The following is a 22,047-nucleotide window of genomic DNA, read 5'->3' on the forward strand; positions in this document are numbered from 1 at the left end:
GTGGATGCTTCTATCCTAGCTCGTTATTCCTTGTCTAATTACAGATGTTCGGAACAGATTAAAAACACGCCCAAGTCCTGAGTGAGTTCTGAACACAGCAGTCATGAACACAGGAGAGAAAGCACGTGGGAGATATGGCTATCTTATCTCAGTTCATAAAAATCACAGTCCACTGAGTTCTTAAAAGACTCACAAAAGAGGTGACATTTGTTGAGGTCCCACCAGAGAAGGCCTTTGTGAAATTTGTTAAAAATGAATCACACTGTTTCCTGCAAATTTTCCTTGGGGGAAAGTTGGATGCTGGATTATCCTTAACTTCAAGTTAATTTGTACGCATCAGACAACTGTAGGCCTTCAGTTTTGATCAAGGGCAAAAAAGGATATCAATGCATACATTTTTTTTAATGGGAATACATTGCTAAAGAAGAAAGAAAAAATAATGAAGGAAAGGAAATAATAAAGCAAGTCATTTTCCTGTCTGACCACTATGGGAGCATCCAGAGAAACTGATTTAAAAGGAAAGGTATGTGAAAAGTGAGTATCCATGGGGAATAATTATTCCTTGAATGGGTGTTTGAAGGCTTATAATAGGATATAAGAATATTGAATATTACAGTTTTCATCTCCATTCCAGTCAACTTTGTGAATTTATTGTTTTTATGATCAACCCTTCCAAAGAAACATGATGCAGGACCCAATTTCACCTTTGGGGCAATAGCAGACAGCACTGGATCACTAAGATGGTTTTTGACACAATTGGTTTCACTATGGGCTGGTGAAACCATCACTCCTCACGTCACCTGTGTCCTTATCTTGGTGGTCTTGTCTTCAGCTTACAGACATAATAAATGAATTATTGGCTGCAACAAACTAGCAGGGGTGGGGGGACTCAATTGATAGGAACAGCGTGATCTTCAGAACCAGCCATGTGCTCTGGCTTATGCTTTTCTCACTTGTATTGAATTGAGTAAAGCCTCATGGGTAAGACACTCTACATTTTTGGTGTTTCAGGAAATCTCATGAATTTTAGACACGGAAAGAAAAGGGAAATCAATAATAATGGGACAGTACATTATAACATGAGGGGTTAAAGGGAGAGTAGACTAGGATAGCTTCTAATTCAAACTTTTTAAAAATTTTTATTGAAGTACTATTAGTACATCACATAAAAATCAGCTAATAAGATGACTTAAAATGAAACACATCTGTCCCCTCAACTTCCTTTCCCAGCCTCCCATATCCCAGAGACAACACTTTCAACCCTTTTAGCTGCTCCTTCTAGTATTAGCTTTCATGTTTCCAATTAATATAATTATACATTACAAAGCTATTGATTTGCCTTATTTAGCTACTACCCACTGATTAGCTACTAAAAGAGATGATTTGACTCATATTAACAGCCACCCCACCTCCTCCACCCCCACTGGCTTCCCCTACTTCTTCTACTTAATATTAGTTTCATCACAGTTTTAATTAAATCCACATGTGGTTTTAAAAATCATTATTAGACTATGTAAACATTGTTCATTACTGAGCTAAGCAAGTACTATGTCAATTTCATTTCATTTCAACTTTTCATTTTTTCCTGGAGTTAATTGCCTCTTTCATTCTTTAAATATTTGCCTTTTTTTTTTTTTTTTTTGAAATCTGGCTCTTTCTAGACACTCCAGTGTTCCATCTCTTGGATGATAACCTCAGCTGGGACAACTATAGTAACATGGCTCTGCTCCACATGGCTCTGTCCAGTATGCTAGCCTGGAAGAGTCCTCATCATGATGGCCAAGAGAAAAAGGCAGAAGCAGAAATGTGCAAGTGTTTTTTCTAGCTTCTGCATGTGTTACGTTTGCTAACATCTCATTGGGTCTGTTGCAGTCATTAATCAGGTGACCATATATGACTGGTTCTGTTTCTAGATTCTCTAGCTTGTTCTCTCTACTTATTTGTTCTTCTCATGTGCCAGTATTCTACTGTCTTAGTTACTATGGCTTTATAATAGGTCTTAATATCTTGTAATGTTAAGTCTTCCAGATTTATTGTTGCTCATGAATGTCTTGTCTATTTTTGGTTCTTTGCATTTCCATATAAAGTTTAGAATCTGTTTGTCAATTTCCACAAAAAAGACCTCTCAGGATTTTGATTGTGATTGCACAGAACTGACAATATTGAACTTTACCTGAGCCCTAGACTCCTAGAAAACAAAAAAAGGTCAAGAAATCTCTCCCTACCTTTTGTGTTCCAGGAGAGAACTTCCTGAAAAGAACTACCCTTTCTTACATGACTTAGAGAAGATTCACAGATGCCCACCCTGTTTAACTAGGACAAATCCAAAGATCTTCCAAATTCCCATTCTTTGCCTCAGAAATGATTAGCTGATCTCTTTATACTCACTGACTAGTCTAGACAAAATGCCTGCCTGCTGACTTGAATGGACTAAACTTCAGTCAAGCTTCTCTCCTCCCCCCAGACCCCCGGACTTTGACTTGCCCCTAGGTTAAGCAAACGTGAATGCAGAGCCCTTCTCCCAAGAATCAACTGTTTGCAGAGAAGAACATGCCCTGGACGGCTGTCTGACCATGCTACTTTGCTCATCATATCTGCCTGCCCCACCCCCCACACCTGGTCCTTTCTAGTCTTGTTTACTCCTCACTATAAAAGAATAACATTTTTTCTGCCTGACTTTTGAGATGCAGGCAGATACTATGGTCAAGATGATGCCTCTATTGCAATAGTACCCCTTTCCCTACTGCAATTGTTTTCTTCTCCTTATTTTAATGATCCCTTTGAAGAAAGTCTCTCCTTATCCAAATCTAGATTTGTTTTTATTTGACAAAACTATGGGTCAATTTGAGGAGAATTAATATCTTCACAACATCAAGTTTTCCAGTCTACGAACATAGTATAGTCTTCTAATTATTTAGATCTTCCTTAATCTTTCCCAGTGATATTTTGTACTTTTTAGCAGTGAGATCATTTATCTCTTTCCTTAGCAGTATTCCCAATTAGTAGATTTTTTCTGATATTATCATAGTGGTATGTTTTTATATTAATTCTCTAAATGTTTATTGCTGGAGTATACATTGATCACACGCCTAGTAACCTTACTAAAATCACTTATTAATTATAAGAGTTTGTCTATGGATTCTTTTTTGATTTTTCATATCCATAGTCATGCTGTGAATAATGACAATTTCATTTTTTTTTCCATTCTAGTCCTTATGTTTTCTATTTTGTAGTATTGTTTTATTGCTCTGGCTAAGACCAACAGCACAATGTTTAAACGTAACAGTGATAGCTAGGCATGCTCATCTCATGCTCTATCTTAAGCTAAAAACCTTCAATAGTTCACTATTAAGTGTTGTATTTGCTGTAGTTTGTAGTTTTTGTATATATTTTTTTAACAAGATTAAGGAAATTCTCTTTGTAGTTTAACAGTTTTTAATCCATCACTAGCAAATACTTTTTTGGGGAGGAGCTAGAATATGTTCTTAGAGGTGAAAACTGAAGAACATTATCTTTAATTGACTCTTTAAGGATCATATGGCAAAGAAGTTGCTTCACTTCCAACCCAAATATCCTGGATATCTCCTTTATCATTTCTCTCAAAAAGAATATACCCTCTTGTGTTTTTTTGTATGCTTGCATATGGCATCTAAAGCACCAAGTGAGAAAGTCGGGAAATCAGTAACTTACTAATACACATCCACTGGGGTGGAGAGGACAGAATAAACTGCACAATCTTTATGGAGAACAATTCATGAATATTCAATAAAAGCCTTACCATATGCACATCATTTGACCCCAAGATATTTTCTTAGAAGTGATAGTTTTAGGTACCAGATCCAATAAGCATGCAAATATGTATGTACAATAAGATTTATTGAAGCACTGTTTTTAACAGTTAAAAAAAAAAAAAAGGAAAGAAAGAAAGTAATCCAAATATCTAGCAATAGAGGAATGGATAAATACAACTATATTAATTGCCAAATATGGTATCAGTGAATTAGGTTAAAAAAAACTGCACAAATGGAGAAAAATCCTTTTTGTTCAAAAATCTGTATGTACATACATCCATATTTATAGAGTAAAAGAGCATTTTAAAACATTAGTAGTTAATATTTTATAAACCATACAAAATGTCTATAGTACATATGCTTCCACATGTGTTAAAAATAGCACCAAAAGGAAGTGAAGATGACAGCAGGAAATGATATTGTCATTCACATGTTAACAGACAATTTTCCATTTTGATTCTGAAAGATTGTTACTTATTAGCCTAAGACTGAGCTTTGGTCTTGATTAAAGTATTCATTTCTAAAGACACTGACTGAGCATTAGACCCTTTGGGGAAATATTAGTAGCATGAATTTTAGACACTACTAGAAGCTCAAACAGCATATGGATATTGACAGTTGCTAATAAGTTCAATTATTAGATCAGGCTCTGATCTCTGCTAACACCACCAAACTGTCATAATAACGATTACTGTTTGTTAAACACGTATGTGGCTTGCCATTTGCTAAATATTTGGCATATATTAGCTGTCCTCAGCATCCCGTAGAAGAGGAAAACTAAGCCTCTGATGAGTAACATTTATCATTTACCTATTTAAATAAAATTACGTTAAGAAATTCACTTACAACATATGTAGTATGTATATGGCAAGTTAAAGAAAATTAACCTGCGATGTATATGTACAGAGACTTAACTCTCTAATTTATAAAGGGAGTTTTCTGTGACTGATTTCATATTCATCTATTCCTGTTTTGAAAGTATACTCAAAGAACTAAGCTTTTGACATGGCAGTGATTAACTGACATTATAATACAACGGGTCAAGCTTTTTCCTTATAAATCTCCTCTATCCGATTTGATGCCCTTGAAGCATTATCAAAACAGCATTCTCTTTAGTTACTATTTAGATAAAGGGTATATAATTCACACTAAGCCCTCCCCACTCTTAATGCCATTCCTTTTCTCTGTGTCTTGTCAAATTAGTCAATGTCCTGCATTGAACAAATACTAGGTACTTGAAAGACTACCCCAATAAACTAATCTACAACGAGGAAAAGTAGATCACTGGGTGCCTGCAATTGGGAGAGAGTTTAGGGGGAGGGGAGTGGACTACAAAAGGGCTTGAGGAATTTTTTTTTGAGGGGGGAGGTTATTGAAATGTTCTGTATCTTAATGGTGATAGTGGTAATTTCATATACATCTGTCAAAACTGAATTGTATGCTTAAAATGGAAGCAGTGAATTGTACACAAATTATACCTTGATAAAGTTGATTCATCAAACTCCCTGGATAACTGATGTACCAATTCCCTTGGGAGAACTTAATGATCAAATAGCAACTTCCTTTCTCTTTCCACGTTTTCTGAAGCTTACATTTGCAATTTCTCTACCTCAATAAGATAGACCCCAAAGTCACCTTACAAATAATCAAGGTATACATCATTTTAAATATTTCCACAATTTTAAAAAGATTTTCTAGAATTCATTCATTTTTGTTTGTTTTAGAGATGACATTCAAACATCTGTTTGTAGCCTATATCATTGTTTAGAGGAAGAAATTAGAGTTCCCAGTATCTTTTTTTAAGCCTCATCCTTGACAATATGTCACCTTGTAATTACCTCAAGCTGAAGGCAAATAAAGAAAAAAGGGAACTGAAGGAGAACTAATATTTTTTGAAGAGAGACATATTTAGACTGAAAAAAACCACAATTCTTAGTTTCCACATATGATTGTAAAATATATTGCTAGAATCCTTCGCAGCCTACAATACAGGATAAAGAAAGCCCTCAGATTTCTAAAGGTTTGTGAAATCAGTGACAATAATCATGACTTTTATTCCAGGTAAGGTATTCCTGAGACTTGCAGGATAAACATATGGAGCTATGCACCGCCACCACCCCCCACCAAAGTTAACAAAAACAACACACATCATTTCTCTAAAAACAAAATCACAAACAACTAAAACACTAGAACTAGATTGAAATTAGGATTTCAAAAATGGAACACAACTTGCTATGGAATAGAAAGAAATTGCTTTTTTATTTCCCAAAGATCCTTTATCTCTGGGCACATAGAAAAAAAAAATGGCATAAGATTTTCCTTGGAGATGATCCTAACCTATTTTTCTTCCCATTCTTCCCATCTATAGTATATTGTTATTTGAACAAAGCCTATAAGTAAATAACTCTATGTCCTTGTCTGCAGAACCAATGCCAGCATATTAAAATATAAAAACTAGACAGTTTTTGCCTGGCTGGCGTTGATAAAATAGGAGAATACACAATGACATCCCAAGTCCATGAATTCAGTAGATTCAGCCATGCTGCCACCAAGTGCTGAGCTCACTGCCACCACCCAATGAAAGGTTATTAAGTGAAATCCCTACTCCACCACACTAAGCTAAAACAAAGAGAAATTGAAAAGACTGGGACTAGCTTTCTGAAAACAGTAACTCTACTTATACTATGCCAGTGAGTAACTTCTTTTACTTATTTAAAATAGTAAGACAAATGATCCACTGAAAAATAGCCACCATGAGTGCTTACTTAGGTGAGGATGTGTCCATCGGATATGAACACAAATCTTCCCTCTTCAAAGTGAGAGCACAGCCATTTTGTATCCTTAACATATAGTCTAATTTACTTTCCTCATTATTGATTAGCACCATCAAAATTATATCAATCGACCTTTGTAGGAAGTCTAAATAACAGCCTATCTTTCTGAGCCCATGACTTCCAAGTGAATTTATTTGGAGCTTATTTTCATTTTTCTTTTATGCACAAGTAGTTATTTATTTTTTCAAAAGATAAATTAAAACGAAAAACTCCTTGATGCTTTTTACTTTCCACTGAGTCACAGTCTCTTAAAGTAATACATTTTCCTATGTTAATTATTACATCTTTGGATAATATTCTTTGCAGGGGGACAGTGATATGATTGATGAAAACTGGCTTTGTGTGAAGAACAGAAATTAGACTATATTGGTAGCAAAAAACTAGTGTAGTTGGTGATATTAATATACATAAAATATTTTTTCTAAATAGAATGCCCTCAAAAAATAAGAGCCAGAATAGGGAACTTGCAATAACCTATAACGGAAATGGATCTGAAAAAGAATACACACACACACACACACACACGTGTCTATATATTTTATATATATATACACACATTTGAATCACTTTGCTGTATACCTCAAACTAACACAATATTGTAAATCAATTACTACACTTCAATAAAAAAAATAAGAGCCAGATGCATTTGTAAATTTTTTCTCTATTTCTTCAGTTGATTTTTTTACTACTTAATTTACTACTGTTTTTCTGTACATGCAGAACTGGCATGCACAGTAAACCCTTAAAAGACTGCCTATATATTAGGAAAATTTAGAATGATATACTTAATAAATATTTAGTAATTAAACCTAAGTACAATTCACCTTAAATATTCTTGGTTCCTTTATAATTTCTCCCTACTCAGTCATCAAATCTACTCTAGACTACCAATTATGTTGATATCACTGAAATATATTAGTCTCTCTTCAACCACTTTTATGTTGTTGTTTCACTTCATGCATCTTCTCATTACTAAATCTTACTCTTTCCCTGGACTCACTTCCCTCTCCTAGGGAGTGAGGAAGTGAAGTTTACTGTTCTTGCTCACCTAATCACTTTTTGATCTTTTCAACTCTTACTCTCAAATCCCTAACAATAGGCATTTCCTAAGAGTCAACTATCAGCTATAACTTACTCTGTCTACATTCCTTCCCCATGAAAGTTATTCTGTTCTTACAACCTCAACCATTATCAATGTCCTTCTGGAACTTCAGATGAGAAGCCATGAAGTTTTTGACATCTTCCTGCCAATCACATATGCAATTGTCAAGTTCCTGTGGTGAGTCCTTCAAAACACCGTTGAGATCTTGCTTTTCCCACTTCCCCCTTCCTTAGGTACCAAAACCCTATATTGTGTAGCCCTCTAAATCTAACAACAGTCTCCAAATTCCAAAATTTCACACTTTGAATTAAATCTTTCACTTTGTCTCAGGCCTGAATTTCACTAGCCTCTTGCCTGATAAAACCAATAGTGAAATATATGGGTGTATCAAAAAAGCACGTCCAATCACAGGAAGAAAGCCTTTAATTTGATGAGGTAGGTAGTAGGAAGCCATTGTAATATTATTTTTTGGTAAGCCATCAATATTTTCAGAATGTTGTCATTGGAAGATCCATTTCTCTGGGATTATAGACTGGATTGAATATTTAGTGACAAGTATAAAAGCCATATTACTAGAGGAGTCTAGGCAGAATATGATGACGTCCTGAGTGATAACGTTTGATAACCATGTTTTCATCATTGCTTCATATCATCTCTTTGCTCTGCCCAGACTGATCTCTGATGCTGCCACCCCAGAATCACTCTAATTCCTCTGTCATGCCCACCCTTGTCACCTACATTTATCATCCTTCCATTCACATGAAATGCCCTTCCGCTCCACCTGACTTTTTTTTTTTTTAACAACAAGCTCAATTTTACATCTTCTCATGGTCTGTGTCAAACCTTAATCTCCTCCAAGATACTTCTGCAGAAGCAATACAGCAAAGAGGTTATAAGGTAGGATTCTGGAGCCAAAATACCTGCATTCCAATGTTGGCTGACATCATGCCCTACAGTGGGCTGGTAGGCAAATTACTGAACTTGTCTGAGCTTTGACTCTTCATTTATGATAGGGGAATAAGAAAAGTACCCAAGCCATGGGGTTACTGTAAGTATTCAATGAGATAACCTGTGTGAAAGGCTGAGCACTAAGCCTAGCACAGGATATGAGCTCAATACTTCTCAGAGAGCATCAGCAGCACTGTTGCTTTTCTCCCCATCCCTAGGTGTTTTCTTTTTTCTTTCTATGGATTCCTATAATGCATGAAAATTTAAAAATATATTGGTACTCATTAATCCAAAATTAGGTAGGATGCCAGTTAACTTTTGTACACAGATAAGGGCAGAAACCATGTCCTCAATTCTTTGTACCACTTCTTAATAATTACATTAGTGTTATTAGCAATGAGTCACCCCCACCATTTATTTAGTGACTAATATGTTCACATCAGGCATGGTGCTTACCATCTTTAATACATTTTATGCAGGCAATCATTATACAGCTACCAGATAGGCACCACCATCTGCCTTTTAGAGGTAAGGAAACAAAAGCATAGTGGGTTATAGAACAGAGACCAACACACAGAAAAGGTGCTTGCATGCTTTTAAAATTGAGTTCTTTAACCTTGCAAGAGCCAAACAGCATGGTCTCAAATGCATCCTATCAGCAAACATTTTTGAATAGCCTGTTTTGTGATAGCACTGTGCCAAGTACGATAGTGGCAAAGTAAGTAGGACGCGGCCCCTGACCTTGAGAGACTATGGTTTTAGTTGGCAAAATAAGAACTTAACCAAATAACAAGAATATTTTGATTGTTATCACATTAGATCTCAGATGCTATGGAAACACAGAAGAACAGAGTTTTTTGAGGAGAATGGATATTCACAAATCATTGTAAGTACAAGAAATAACATATGTGGGGGAGGGTGGGATGGGCATAGTATGCAACTTAGGGAAGAGCATAAAGATCCCACATGGGATGTCTAGGGGTCTGTGGCGATGAGTCTAAAGGTGAATGAAGAAAAAGGGAACTGCCTTGTGCCCCATGCAAAGACATTTGGACCTTCATTAGTAACAAGAAAACATAGAAGGGTTTTAAGCAGCTGGGGGTATGGTGGGCATGGATGAAAAAACAAGGCAATGGCATGATAAAATCTGATTCTAGAACCAAGCACTTTAAAATCCATTTGGAACACAGATGGCGAGGGGCATCTCCGGAGGCTGTTTTATTAGCCCAGGAGAGAAATGATGATGGCTTGGGCCAAAACATTGGCAGTGGGAAGAAAGACAGTGGGATAGATTGAACAGATATTTTGGGAGGTAGAAATAACAACTGAGATCACCAATTAACAATGAGTCATGAGGGAAGAATCAAGAAAAGGCCACATGTTTGTCTTTGAATATTTTGCTTTCATCTACAGATTCTACCTCTAACTTTGTGGCCACTGTGTAAGAAAGTGCTAAGAGAAAATAATTCTTGAACAAACCAAGAGAGCCAATGGCCTCAGATGAATAATCTCTCTTTACTTTGCTCTTGGGAACTTTTATGGGATAACTTCAATTCTTTTTTTTTTTTAATATAGAAGTGTATACATGTCAATCCCAAACTCCCTATCTCTCCCCCATCCTCTCCCCCAGTAACCATAAGTTCGTTCTCTAAATCTGTGCTTTCTGTTCATTTGTACCATTTTTTTAAAGATTCCCCAAAAGGTGAAATCATATGATATTTCTTTCTCTATCTGACTTCACTCAGTAAGATAATCCCTAAGTCTATCCATGTTTCTGCAAATGGCATTATTTCATTCTTTTTAATGGAGACTAATATTCCATTGTATATATGTACCACATCTTCTTTATCCATTTATCTGTCATTGGACATTTAGGTTGCTTCCATGTCTTGGCTATTGTAAATAGTGCTGCAGTGAACACTGGAGTACATGTGTACTTTTGGACCATGTTTTTGTCCGTATATATGCCCAGGAGTGGGATTCCAGGATTATGTGGTAGCTCTATTTTTAGTGTTTTAAGGAATCTCCATACTGTTCCCCACAGTAGTTGTATCAATTTACATTCCTACCAACAGTGCAGGAGGGTTCCCTTCTCTCCAGACCTTCTCCAGCAATTATTGTTTGTGGATTTTTTGATGAACAAAAAATTTTACAATTTGTATGGAAACACAAAAAAACTGAAATAGCCAAAGCAATCTTGAGAAAGCAAAACAGAGCTGGAGGAATCAGGCTCCCTGACTTCAGACTATACTATGAAGCTACAGTAATCAAGACAGTAGGGTACTGGCACAAAAAAAGAAATATAGACCAATGGCACAGGATGGAAAGCCCAGAGATAAATCCACACACATATGGTCACCTAATTTATGACAAAGAAGGCAAGAATATATAATGGAGAAAAGACAGCTTTTTCAATAAGTGATGCTGGGAAAACTAGATAGCTACATGTAAAAGAATGAAATCAGAACACTCCTAACACCATACACAAAAATAAACTCAAAATGAATTAAAGACCTAAATTTAAGACCGGACACTATAAAACTCTTAGAGGAAAACACAAGAAAAACACACTCTGACATAAACTGTAGCAAGATCTTTTTTTGACCACTTCCTAGAGTAATGAAAATAAAAACAAAAACAAATGAAGCAACAAAGGATTAAATCTCCAAAACATACAAACAGCTCATGGAGCTCAATATCAAAAAAAAACAAACAACCCAATCAAAAATTGGGCAAAAGACCTAAATAGACACCTCTCCAAGCAGGACATACAGATAGCCAAGGGGCACATGAAAGAATGCTCAACATCACTAATTATTAGAGAAATGAAAATCAAAGAGTCTTTCTGCAAACATTTATCCAAAGGAGGCCTCTCCCCTCTGCCAACCCATTACCTTAGTTCCTATCTCTACTTGAAAGTATCTTACTTGATTTTTCATTGGTTGTCTTTTCCAATTAAAATTTCAACCCCTTGAATATAGAATTTTTTTCTGCCTTGCTCACTGAGCTCAGTGCCTAGCATATAGTAAGCACTCAAAAAATACTGAATGACTGAACTATTTTAACAGCCCAGAATATAGCTCTGTATACTTTACAATGAGCATTCGAATCTCTCAAGCTCCTGATGTAAACCCAGCAAGAATAAGTAGGCCCCTTGTGTGCATAAGAAAACTGGGACTCAACAAGGTTTCCTGACTTTGTCAAGTCATAAAACTAGTAATTGCTGCTGCAACACAAAGAACTTAATTTTCCATATGATTGATCATTAAAAAGGTAGAGACATAGTGTTTTCATAAAATTTACTATCAAAGGGATAATGATTAAAGGTCAACTTAACTATAAAAGAAGTTATTCATTATATTAAAGTAAAGGAAATAAATTTAGATATTTAATATGGTTTGGGAAATTTTAGGATTTCACTAAGATTTTTCTGCATCAATAGTAGTTAAAAGGGCATTAGAATGGGAGTAATCAAAAATGATTCTATGCATGAAAGCAAAAACGTATAAAGACATCAGTTTAATCTTGTGTATTGAAACAAATGCAAATGCTATATAGTTACTGAGTTTATCCACCTTCTTCTTCCTGAATATAACAGCATTTAGCAAAATGACGATTATTTTCCCTTTCAACTTTATTCCTTTCAGTTGAATAACTACCTATTTGCTTCTTTCGTTTATTTTTGTCAAGAATAGAAATGACATTAATTTGGGTATTTGGGTATTTGTGCATGTACCAATGCATTGAAGCACTATAGCTATCATAAACATCTTGCAAAGAAGATTAGTAAAAACAATTTGAAAATGATTTTACACTGCATACCAGGAAATGACCTTTTAGCAAGTGCACATGATTCTTTTTTGTCCTTTTATTTTGGGTATATATAATAAATTGAGTTATAATCAAGCAGTATTGAATTTTTAAAAAACTATTCACATTGGCTAAATTCCTTCCAACATTCAGAAATTTCAATTTCTATTACTAGTTTATTCTATTTTGCTTAATATTGATTTGCCTATGTCAGAGATTTTAAAAACAGCTAATGGGTTATTAAAGTGATATTTAAAATCAAATAAACAGTATCAAATTCATATTAATCCATGAATTAGAGAATCTTTTTTTGATTAATCATACAATATTTGCTAATAGTGATTTTACTCTTACAAACCAACCTATGATATGAAACAAATTTCAGAATAGCTTATCCCCATAAATCTCTCTTCATTCCTATACTGCCAAATTATGTATTAAGATAAAAATAAACATACACAAATCCATGTTAAAAAAACACTATTATTTATGAAAAAATTTCTCTTACAAGTATTCATACTTCCTGAGATTGGAAAATGTTTAGCCAGGAATAAGAAGGATTATTCAGAGAAAGGAATGTGGATGAGAACTCACATGTCACATAAGCCTCCTTCAGACCAAAAGGTAATTATCTGTAAGTCTTGAAAGGATTCCACTGAATAGAAAATTTGAATGGTAAGATTTCAATTAAAACAAACTATGTGTAGGTCACCAAGTCAGGGGATTTTGGAGTTGAAAGAAGCCTTATGGGTCATCAAACCCAATCTCCTTGTTTTATGAATGAGGAATCAGAGACCCAGAGGACTTTAGGAATTTGCCAGGATCACAGTTAGCAAATGGCAAGGCCACAACTGAAAAGAATGCCTCCCACTCCTTGGTTTAAGAGCAGGTGTGTTTATCAAGGAACAGAGGATACAGTTCTGAGTCCACTATCACCAGCTTATTTTCCAACTCCTAAAGCCTTACGTTCCTCACCCATACAGTGCAGGTCACATTGTACCCACCACGTGGGATTACTGACTGCTTACAGCCTGGGTTTAACAGCTTCATCATCATCACTATTGTCCCACAGTTGCTTCTCATTGCATTGTATGTGCACTAGGATGCTGCCTCTAGGACTGGGTTTGCAAAGCACAACAATGATCCCCAAACCATCTCTCACTATATTATACTCATTTTTAATTTAACTTCCTATTTTTAAATAATTTTAGATTTACAATAGCATTGCAGAGATATTACAGTGGGCTACTGTGTGTCCGTCACCCAGCCTGCCCTAATGTTCACATCTTATATAACCTAAGAAACAAACATTGGTACAATACTTTTTAATTAAAGTATTTCCATTAACTATACAACTTATTTGAATTTCCCTAATTTGTCTATTATTGTCCACCTTCAGTTCCAGGATACCATACTACATTTAGTATAACCTGAGCCTTAAATTAGACTTTATCTGAATCATATTAAGAAAGTTCCTGTTGCAATCCCTATCAAATTAGCAATAGCAGTTTTCACAGAATTAGAACAAAAAATTTTACAATTTGTATGAAAACCCTAAGACCCCAAATAGCCAAAGCAATCTTGAGAAAAAAAAAATGGAGCTGGAGGAATCAGACTCCCTGACTTCAGATTATACTACAAAGTTACACTAATCAAAACCATATGGTACTGGCACACAAACAGAAATATAGATCAATGGAACAGGATAGAAAGCTCAGAGATGAACCCACACACCTATGGTCACCTAATCTATGACAAAGGAGGGAAGAATACACAATGGCGAAAAGAAAGTCCCTTCAATAAGTGGTGCTGGGAAAATTGGACAGCTACATGTAAAAGATGAAATTAGAAGAATCCCTAACATCATACACAAAAATAAATTCAAAATGGATTAAAGACCTAAATGTAAGCCTGGATACTACAAAATTCTTAGAGGAAAACATAGGACACTCTCTGACATAAATCGCAGCAAGATCTTTTTTGATCCACCTCCTAAAGTAATGAAAATAAAAACAAAAATAAACAAATGGGACCTAATTAAACTTAAAAGCTTTTGAATAGCAAAGGAAACCATAAACAAAATGAAAGACAACCCACAGAATGGGAGAAAATATTTGCAAATGAAGCGACTAACAAGGGATTAATCTAAAATATACAAACAGTTCAAGCAGCTCTATATCAAAAAAGAACAAACAATCAAAAAACGGGCAGAATGTCTATAGACATACCTCCAAACAAAGATATACAGGTGGCCAAGAGGCACATGAAAAAGATACTCAACATCACTGATTATTAGAGAGACAGAAATCAAAACTACAATGAGATATCACCTCACAACAGTCAGAATGGCCATCAGCAAAAAATCTACAAACAGTACATGCTGGAGAGGGTGTGAAGAAAAGAAAACCCTCCTACACTGTTGGTGAGAATGTAAATTGGTACAATCATTATGGAGAACAGTATGGAGGTTCCTTAAAAAACTAAAACTAGAGCTAACATAGGATCCAGCAATCCCACTCCTGGGCATATATCCAGAGAAAACCATGATTAGAAAAGACACACGCACCCCAGTGTTCACTGCAGCACTATTTACAGTAGCCAGGACATGGAAGCAACCTAAATGTCTATCAACAGAGGAATGGATAAAGAAGATGTGGTACATATATACAGTGGACTATTACTCAGCCATAAAAAAAGAATGAAATAATGCCATTTGCAGCAACATGCATGGACCTAGAGACTGTCATACTGAGTGAAGTAAGTCAGACAGAGAAAGACAAGCATCACATGATATCGCTTATATGTGGAATCTTAAAAAAAATGGTACAAGTAAACTTATTTACAATACAGAAACAGAGTCACAGATGTAGAAAATAAACATGTTTACTGGGGGGGGAAAGGTTGGGGGATAAACTAGAAGACTGGAATTGACACATACATACTACTATGTATGAAATATATAACTAACAAGGACTACTGTATAGCATAGGGAACTCTACCCATTACTCTGTAATGACCTATATGGGAAAAAAATCTAAAACAAGTGGATACATGTGTGTATGTGTGTGTATATATAACCGATTCACTTTACTGTACAGCTGAAACTAACACAACAATGTAAATTAGCTATACTCCAATAAAAATTTACAAAAAAAGTAAAAAATAAAAAAAAAGTACCTGTTTAGATCTACTGATCAAAATCAAGGGGCTTACAGGTAAGCAGAGAACTTTCTGTGTGGATTCACTTCATCTGTTACAGTAAGTGCCAGAGGCTTGCATTAACCAACCCACCAGCGACTGAAACTGAAATGCCATTAGATCTTTGGGGACCCACCTAGCACAGTAAAGATGCTCTGTCTTTTGTTTGTAAATTAAGTTCTTGAAATACCAAGAGAAAAACAGCAGATATGGGCACCTTTGATTAACATGCTTTTTAGTATCCTATTTTCCTCCATCGGGAATTACATATTTCTGTTTCTAATGTCTAAGCCACAGACATAACCTTTAAATTAAGAAAAAAATCCTACTCACAGAAATCAGACAGATCCTAAGACAGGCCACTCATTCACCAAGAAAGTAGAAGGTTATTCCCCAGCTTGGAAATGAACTAACAGTGTACCTAATGGAAGATGCCTGGCAACATTTTATAAATGCCCATATTCTTCCTAGTGCTAATTCCAAGCACTGCAAAGAGAAAGCACTTGTGGAGAACTATGGAAAAGCAGCATTTTCTCTTGCAAAAGCCACATGGGGATTTATGGGGAACGTGATCATAGCCTGGAGCAGAGCCAGGGCAGGAGGGTAATGGGTTGAGAGTCTCTGCCCATGTTAACAAATGACTTTTCTGATGTGCCTGATATTTCACTGCTCCTCCTCCTAATTTGTTTTACCTGGCACCACAATGTAGCTACAGAGGAGCAAGAAGGACTATAAACAGCCCCTTCTGGTACCACCTGATTGGCAGAAGTTGGAGACAGAGGACACTGAGAAAACCTAATTCAGGAAGTTCTGATGTCACAAAAGTACTGGCTCCCTGGGAAGTGCTGCTGAGTGGTGTCATGCCCCCGCCATTTCATTCTTGCATTACTGCTGCAGAAACCAAAGTAAGAACACTTACTGATCACTTACTATGCACACTCTGCCAAATAAATCAGGGTCAAAATTTACCCACTACAACTCAGGTGGGCAAAAGAAAATTCTACTCTGTATTTTCTATAATTGATGTCATCCCATTTCCTGTCCCTCTCTCCAAGAAAGGTATAAAATCTCAGTGTTGTGAAAGAAAAAAAAAAAAACAGATACCTTATTTTTGACTAATTATCAACAACCCTTTGGGGTTGATTTCAAGATTGCCATCATTTCCATTGTACCGGTGACAAAATGAAATTCAGTGAGTTAAAGTGATATGCAGAAGCAAATAATGAAAAGGATTGTGTTTCTACCCCAAGGAAGAACCAAAATATACAAAATGTGCAGTTATGTAAAGGAGCAAACGTGAAAAGAAGACTGCTGGGAACTTACTCAGGATCCCAGAGCACCGGGGCCCAAGAGGAGGCCTGACCAAGTACAGTAAGTAGGCCAGTGACTACTCAGCTATAATTTCACCCTTTCCTGTAAACAAACCTCCTTTGGGAGGCCTGTTCATTTTTCAAGTGGTCAAAGGAGCAGCTGGACTGCAGATAATCGAGGAGCCTGGGGGCAATTAGTTTTAATGTTTTGACAGTGAGAAAGTGGGAAAGCCTCAGTGTTTTAGGAACCATTGTCATGCTTGGCAAGTTCTTCATTAGGCGTTGAGATCAGCCATTTCTCATGTCAGCTGTTTTGATTCCCACTTACAAGGGCTGATGCTCTTAGCCTCACTTCCTCCATAAGCACACTCATCGCCTCCAGGACATGTGGAGGGTGGGTGCGAAGTCCCTTGGTCAGTAGCCCACTGACTGCTGATTACATGCATCTATTTCTTCCTGCTGAACCTCCACTCCTTGAGAGCCCAGCCCAAGGCTGACTCCTCTTTCTATCTCCCTGAGCACCTGGCAGAGAACAGCAGTTCAATAAATCTCTGTTATCTCAAATTGGCAGTTCACTTAATCAGGGCAATCCTGGTTTTCTAATCTGCCAAATGGGGAGAGTGAAGCTCTCTGTAAGGATTATTAGGATCAACAAATGAAATCAAATGGATTTTTTTTTTTAATACAACATACAAGATGACTGGTTTTCTTTAAAAGGTAAAGCGAGTATGTTGTGAGCCTTTTAGGGGGCATGGCCAGATGGCATTTGTCAGGGAACACAGTTTTGGAGAGGGGAAAGTTCAGGTTTTTGTTAGAGCCACTCATTCATTCAGAGAGCTTACACTTAAGAAAGGAAGAAAATTAAATTTACATCCACCCAAGGAGTTAGTAATATATTAGAATATATATAATATATTCTAATATGTTCCATCTGATCACAAAAAAAGCCATATTGCAAATTAAATTAATAATATTGCCTTACATCAGTCTAATACTTAAGAGCAGTTACTTGTTCTAACCAGATAGTCCCCCCAAAATGTTTTGTTTTTTATCTTAGTTACCATCAGGTAATTTAATACATGCTAGGCACTTTGTTAAATGCTTTACCTGGATGATCTCATTTGTTCCTCAAAATCATTCTACCATGTATGTTTTTTCTTTTTCTATTTCCAAGCTTAACCCACTTGCTCAAGATCACACAGCTAAGAGATGAAGCTGGCAATTAAACCCATGGACTTGAGACATACACGTCACCATACTTCCTCCCAGAAATCAACCAAGACGAACCATCTGTGCATGCATCCATCCATGCATCCAACAATAACCTACAAGCTCCAACCATGTAGAAAGCCCTGTAGTTGCTGCTAGGAAATACAACAAGGGGATAACAGACACGGTTCTGACCTCACAGAGTTTGAAATCTAGTGTAGGATAATAATGTTAAACAAGTAATCAAACAAATAAACACATAATAACAAATTGCCATCAGTGCTGAGAAAGAAAATTATGGGGCATTGTAAAAATACAGAGCGCTGCAAGAAAGAGTAGCTGGGGAGCAAATGTGGATGGTCAGTTGAAGAAGAGCAGTCAGGGAAGCACCCTGTGCAATGAATCTGGCCTGAGAGCTGAGACGGAATGAGACAGCAAGGGTCAGGGGAGAATTGAGGTGACGAGCCTGTGTTCTGTTAGTGCCACGTATCTATGGAGACGCTGAGTTGAGGAAAGAGTGGGGCCTGAGAACGAGGGAAGCAAAAACCAGAAATCAGAGGAGGCCGGGGAAGGGAGTAAAAAAAAGTCAGGATGGAGAATGAGAGAGAAAGAGAGAAGCTACTAGAGAAAAACTCTAAAATTGCCAGATCACAGTGGAGTGTAATGGCCTTTACCATGCAGCTTTGAGAACTGTTGACCAGGTTGGGAGGTGGAGACAATGGCAATGAAGAGCACTCTTTTGAGGGTGTGACTAAGTTCACTTTTCAGTGCAAAGGATTTGAATAATGTGTGGATAGCACTAAGTGCAGAGAAAGCCCAAAGTTGTCTGAAAATTCTTCCCGAAAACTTCACACAGGCTTTATTTCCTAACTCAGTAGTTGTTTTAGGCATAGGTCTCTGTTCATCCTGAAAGATGGTATGCCAGCTTTGCCCCACGGTGGTGGTGGACAAAATGAGCTTTATCAATACACCCAGAAGCTGTAGGCACTGCAGTCTCTCCTAAAGGGTTTACTTTATGGCCCTGTGAAGTAACAATTAGTATTACTTTTTAAATGATACTTTTAAGTGATGCACTTTGCTGACATCTTAATGGAAATGAGGTACAAGTAATAAGAAAACACCAATTAAATTCCAGATCCCTATAAGAATCCCAAAAAGGCAATACAAATAACAGACCCAGTAAGCAATGAGAACCTACAATCTAAGAAATTAGGAAACTGTCAAGGGCAGATGACTAGAGGGACATTTTTCACAGCAAGCTAAGTCAAGGAGGAACAAAAATACTGCCTTGTCATACTTCAAGCATTTCTCTGAAAAATGTTCCTGTTATTTCCTAAAATCTCTAAGAAAATCTTTGCAAGATGTACTAGTCTAAAATTCTTCAGACACAACTAAGATTTTTCTCCTTCTTTTGAAAAATATCTATTACTAAATTTTCACAATCAGGAGATACTTAAGACAAAAAAACAGTAAGTAAACCTGCAAAGATGACGTCACTTCATCCTAAAATAGCCTGTCTGAAACTTTCAAACAAGTTGAAGCATTTATCCTTAGAGACCAATACTTGAAAGATATCTAAAACCTGTATGCAAAACCTGAAGGCAACTGTCAATATCATCCAGGTTCAGGGCCCTCTCACAAGCTCATCCACCTGTAGGCTTGGCTATTCAACCAGAAAAATCAACAGATTTCCAGGTAGTCTGTTTAGATGGGAGCATCTGGGCTCCATCACCTTGCATTTTTGGCAACACAAAAATAAAGTCCTAAAGTCAAGTAAAAGTGTGTTATAATGGGATTCAACTACCTTTCTTAGAGCATATAGGTTGAACAATTCCTTTGCTAAGCTGGGTATTTCTAAAAGAGATTTGATCTTATTTTTTTTTCTTAAGAGTTTTTATTTCACACAATGTTGAGTACCAAGATTAAAGAGCAGATGAAACAAAGAAATTCTGTACTATCACTTAGAATGTCCACTGGAGAGTCTTTTCTTCTGCCCCTCCATATTGAAAACCATTCTTAGTGGCCCGACTAAATCCCTATTACCTCCAGGAAACTTGCACCAGTGCAGTCTCAAAGACTCCTCCCTTCCTTCACTCCTGATGTCCTGGTTATCATCAAATTTGACTCAAGTGTATACAGTTTGGTGAGGTCTCTTGAATCAAAAACATGTGTCTACGACATAGAAAACAAACTTATGGTTACCAAAGGGGAAAGGGGGGAGGCATAAACCAGGTGTTGAAATTAACAGATTCAAACTACTGTATATAAGATAGACAAACAACAAGGTCATACTGTATAGCACAGGAACTATATTCAAAGCCCTGTAATGGAAAAGAAACTAAAAAAAGAATACACACACACACATAAACACACACACACACACACACACACACACATGAATCACTTTGCTGTACACCAGAAACTAACACAACATTGTAAATCAACTATGCTTCAATTAAAAACATGTTTAACATGTACGCACACTTACACATGTTACAATTATACAAATTATAAACATCATTTTACAATTTTGCAAATATATTATACATATGTGTGTATATGTATGTACACACATATGCACATATATTCACACATACAAAATGTACTGAGCAATTACTTCATTTTAGGCCCTGATCAAATATCTTAATTCATTTCATTGACACAATAATTCTAAGAAATAGACACCATTATCATGTTATTTTTCCAAAGAAGAAAACCGAGGAAAGTAATTTCTTCCTTACTGATGATCACCTTTGAGTTATTTATGAACTCACAAAGACAGCTGTCTCTCCTGTTCAAATAAGTCTGAGACCTTAGAGGGCTGTGATCTGTGCGATTTCATGCCACTCTGAAAGCCTAGCACATGGTTTTGTGCACATGTGCTTGCACGTGCCAATGTGTTTGGATTTGATACTGCAAAGACTAGAAACATAAAGCTTACTTAAAACGTCCCCTCTAAAATGACTGACATTTGAGTTCAATATTGACTTGGAAATAAAATTCAACACCCACTCACATTTAGTACTAGAAGCAAATACCAAATGAATATAAATGGAAGGTATTTCCATGTCTGCCATTCTTTTTGGTATTTCTAGCATGGGCGGGAGTAGGGTGGAAAGAGTCAGAAATGTGGGCTCCTATACTGTACAACAATGATGCTGACACCAGGGTTCAGTGCCATTTTATGCAGGGAGCTGCAAAAGCAGGATGGGGAACAAAGCTGAAAATGCTGAGGGAAAAGAAAGGGGGGAAGAAAACCCCAGACATTCACATCCTATGGATTAAAAATCCAACGAAAGGAGAATAAGAAGCTAGTCCAACAATTGACAGAATTTTCAATGCAGTCAACCTAAGCTTCAATATTTATTCCAACAGGAAAATTGAACCACAAGTCCAAAAACGACTCTCAGCTCCCATTCTCTTCCCATATACACATACATTTACATTTATGGGTGACTATGTGGCTATATTTAAATTCTCAGCTCTAAAAGCTGCAAGACTGTAAATAGACTCATTTTAGCCATTTTATCAAATTGTATTAGCTTTCCTTCCCTGCTATTCTTCAAGGCAGGCAAAGTTCATACGTGCAGAAAATGTAAATGATTTCCTTTGATAACAGCACTGGTAGGTTCCAAACCCAGAAATCAGCTCATGCTTATTTCTGAGAGCTTGTTGAGTGATGCCTGGTCATGACTTTGTGCTAAGAGAAAAAATTTCAGCTTAAGGATCCAAAGGAGTTTAGTACCTCAAGGCAGAAATGGAAAAAAAAAAAAAAAAAGCCATTATTCTAACACTGTACAGTGCCTCAGACCCAACAGGCCTTGCATGGTGGATGGAAAAAAACA

The sequence above is a fragment of the Hippopotamus amphibius genome, chromosome 1, assembly GCF_030028045.1.
Source record: "Hippopotamus amphibius kiboko isolate mHipAmp2 chromosome 1, mHipAmp2.hap2, whole genome shotgun sequence".
Lineage (NCBI taxonomy): Eukaryota > Metazoa > Chordata > Mammalia > Artiodactyla > Hippopotamidae > Hippopotamus > Hippopotamus amphibius.